This window comes from Podarcis raffonei, chromosome 11, assembly GCF_027172205.1.
Source record: "Podarcis raffonei isolate rPodRaf1 chromosome 11, rPodRaf1.pri, whole genome shotgun sequence".
Lineage (NCBI taxonomy): Eukaryota > Metazoa > Chordata > Lepidosauria > Squamata > Lacertidae > Podarcis > Podarcis raffonei.
Genome location: NC_070612.1, coordinates 13,208,843 through 13,211,781, shown reverse-complemented (window position 1 = coordinate 13,211,781; position 2,939 = coordinate 13,208,843).

Here is a 2,939-nt window from a genome sequence, read left to right as displayed (position 1 = left end):
AAGGACCCCTGACAGTTAAGTCCAGTCGCTGACGACTCTGGGGTTGTGGCGCTCATCTCGCTTTACTGGCCGAGGGAGCCGGCGTTTGTCCGCAGACAGTTTTTCGGGGTCATGTGACCAGCATGACTAAGCCGCTTCTGGCAAAACCAGAGCAGCGCACGGAAACGCTGTTTACCTTCCCGCCGGAGTGGTACCTATTTATCTACTTGCACTTTTTGGCGTGCTTTCGAACTGCTAGGTTGGCAGGAGCTGGGACCGAGCAACGGGAGCTCACCCTGTTACGGGGATTTGAACCACCAACCTTTTGATTGGCAAGCCCTAGGCTCAGTGGTTTAGACCACAGCGCCACCCGTACTTACGGTCATTAACAAGAAACTTGCCCGGCTCCTTCAACAGTGTCTCTGTAGGAATTTAAGCTGGAGCTTTTCCCAGCCAGCCCTACCTTGGGACATCAGGGATTGGACCTGGGATTTTAAAATAAATTTTTGCATGCAAGGCCACTCTATGATGGAGCTATGAACCTTATTCTTTATGATACAGTTCTGGTACAGAAATCATTGTAGCTCAGTGCTATACACTCCTTTACTGAGAACAAAGCCCTAACAAGTTTGGTGGGACGGATTTCTAAGTACACACAGACTTACAGGTAGGGATGTACAAATTAACCACACAACACAAATTCTTTGTGTCTTAGAGAGCCAGTGGGGGCCATCACAAGTTGTGAAGGTCTGCCCAGGTTATGCTTCTCCATTGCATCTGCTGGTTCCTTACCAGCTGTGTTGCCCTCTTGTCAAGAGGAAGTAATTTAATTAATTAGACTCCATTTGAAATTACAAACTGCAAAGCCTACTGGAGTGCATCTTCTCAAAAACATCCTTCATGCTGTGTCTGATGAGCTGTTCTGATTTAACCGGACCCCCCCCCCCTTTTTGGTCCAGGTATATGATTTAACAGCAGCATTGAAGCAAGTATAGAAGTTTGCACTTTCTGAGTCATGGATTTGAAGAATTTGGGTGGCATCCCAGGTTTAGGGCCAAATTTACATGGGGACATCCCAAAATCAGATGGTGTGGTGTTTCCATTTTTATTCTAAAGCATCAACTCAGGGACGACAATTGTGCTCAGGGAGGGAGACATTTAACCCTTTCCCAACAGGGAAGTTTCCTTACCTGAATCCAACATATGGCCCATATTATTGACTTCCTACTTTCAAATACGTCCATCTGTTTTTCAGAGGCAAATAGAAACATTGGACGCTCCCCGTTTTAAATGCATTTCAATCATTTGAAACTTTGGAATCGCTACTGCTATTAAAGATTTACACGCAGTTCTCCTACACACTTGCTCATGACTTATTGAGTAATCCCAGCGTGAAGCTTGCTGAGCTGCCCCCAGGAATCAGAAATCTGGCAAATTAGAACATCAAATAGTACTGGTAGCCTGCCATTGCAACACAGCTGAATTTGGAAAACGTATGGAAGGCAAACATCCATGTTCTTCCACTGAAACTCCTCTGCCCCCCCACCAAAAAAACCTTCATTACAAGCCAAGTTTAGAACAGGTGCCTCTAAAGCAATCTTGCTGCAAATTCCAGCAATTTAAAATCCCTAAAACCACATACACTAAAGAGGCTAGGCTTTGTTTGAAGTGTTTGCAAAGGTTCTTTTGGAGGGAGGGGGAGGAAAATTCTGCTGGAACTGAAGATGCCAAGGAAATCCTCCAGGCTCAGGCTTGGAAACTAATTTTGGGAATTTGCAAAAGCCTTGAAAGATGAGAGATGAGCTATTCATCCCCTCAAATCCTTCTCTATTCGACCAAATCTAGGTAGTATAAATAGGCTCAAGACAGCAACCTGAGGATGTAAGGGAACCCCGTCTCTTATGGAAGATCCCACCCTTGGTTTCTGGCCTTATATAACCTAATGTAGCAATTTCATTCCATTAGACAGGGATAGATAGAGACATGGGTAAAAAGCAGAATGGAGGGGAGGAGGAGAATGGAAGATATGCAAATTTTCTACGAGCAGGAATTTTTTTTAATGGACCATCAGATTAGACTCCACCTGAAGTGATACAACCAACACAGGCTTACCATATGACAGCTACTGCTGTTGAGTTTTGAATGTGTACATACTGGGCCATACCCAGTGCTGGGGACCTGCTGATGTGAGGGACTTTGATGCATGCAATGGCATATCCTCTTCCTCTGGTCTCCTCCATCCTCCTGTGTGCCCTGGGATGTTGGGGGACCTTTTGGAGACGATTGGGAGGCAAACTATGCAGAAATTCTGGTTTTAGTATGCTGGCTATTTGCTGTAATAAACACTGATTTATTGATTGATTGGGAGGTACACCGGGGAAGGAGAGGAAACCCAAGTCCTATTATGCCAGTGGAAACTGATGATGAGCACTGCATTTTATTCTTTGATCCACAAGCTGCCCAGAGAACTGATGTTAGTCAGGGGGCCTTAAATTGTGAATAATCCCTAAGTAAATATTGGGGAGCCTCAGGCCTAGGGATCAAAAAGTCACCTTCCAGACCTCTCTATCTGGCTCTTCTTTGCAGACCACGCTCTCTCCCCAGCCACACACACTGGACTGGAATACATCCCTGAAGTCTTAATATTTTTCAGTCAAAGTCGCAGTGCCTTCTGCCCAGCCTTCCAGGTGTCAAATGCTGGTGGATCAAAAACATTTTTTACCTTTGCACGTACAGTAAGCTAGTTTCTGAACACTCACACACATCTCTCTCTGTTCTTCATCCAGCCAAGCAAGAGGCATGTTAGATTTCAAGGACACAGTCCAGTCATGAAAAGAATAATTTGAGGTGTAAGGCAGGGATAGTGAGAGGTGTGGCCTAGGGAGAAGGGGTGTGGCCTTAAGAGAGTTCTGAGGGCCAGATACAAAGGCCTGCTGGGCCAAAACTGGGCGCTAGGTCTG